Here is a 1,172-nt window from a genome sequence, read left to right as displayed (position 1 = left end):
TATGTCGGGATCTAGAAGTCGTAGAAGAAAAAGAAAAATTCCGTTGTTCCTCATTTTTCCTGCTCTATGACTTTGAAATATCACCCAAGTAAGCGCAACTGATCTATTTTATTAAGATTCGATATCACAACTTTACTAAGAGCCTCCTAAGGTATGGTAATGTCGCTACTGATTTCAAGTATCTATTCAAGTCTCTTCACGAGGCTGACACCCGTTTTTATGAACAAAGTAATGATTCTCAAGCCTTGTAAGCGCTAGGCCGCGGGTTTGATTCCCGCCCGGGGCGGATTTTATCCTGATCGGATAATGTTCGTTCTCAGAACGGCTGGCTTTCTCCTATCCTGTCTTCCTTCTCTCTTCGATTTCGGGACGATAAGACCAAAGCAGTTACAGTTCCCTCTGTCAAACCTCTAAAAAAAAAAAAAAAAAAAAAAAAAAAAAAACTCCAAGTGGGACTGCAAGGCATCATTCCAAAAAACTGATTGGTCAAACATTGACTTAAGCTGGACTTGCAGAGCAGAGAATTTTATTGGTTCATAAATCACGAGGGTGTGGAGTGCACCTCTAACCGCCAGATGCACAGAGCTGAAAAAACTACGACTCAGTCACTCTAGGGAATTGAAGCCGCGACCTGCCTAGTGTTTTTGAAATCCCACTCCGGCTCACGGCGAAGAGATTTAAATAACAAAAAAAGCAATAATAATAATTATAAATAAAAATGTTAGTGGTTTCACCGCCGTTTTTTATTTGTAGCAATATGAAACAACTGCTACATTAGATCGCATGTGATCTGTGTCCGTAGCATGCCATCCCGTATTATGTCCTCTCGGAACACATACTACCTTAAATTTAGGTGCATCTGGGTCAAACAACGCAGAATAACAACCAGAAAGTAAAAACCCAGTTGAAATCTCTGCGAAGTCAAAACGAGTACGCGCAGATTTTGTCGCTATGGCTGAAGATTCGAACCCGGGGACCACTGTACCCACCGCTGCCCCGTGAGTCTTGTGAGGTACACTTACCGTGGATGATCGAAACGGAAGGTGATTTTCACCGGAGATGGACTCATAACCACCTCCAGTGTAGGAGTAGTCCATAGCTGATGGTCTTAGTCAGTGGAGGGCGCGCGGGCGTATATGGAGGTGGGCGCAGTGGTGACGATATGGCGAGAG

This window comes from Diaphorina citri, unplaced genomic scaffold, assembly GCF_000475195.1.
Source record: "Diaphorina citri unplaced genomic scaffold, Diaci psyllid genome assembly version 1.1 scaffold1042, whole genome shotgun sequence".
Lineage (NCBI taxonomy): Eukaryota > Metazoa > Arthropoda > Insecta > Hemiptera > Psyllidae > Diaphorina > Diaphorina citri.
The sequence above is the reverse complement of the archived record's forward strand: the minus strand, read 5'-3'. Positions refer to the sequence as shown.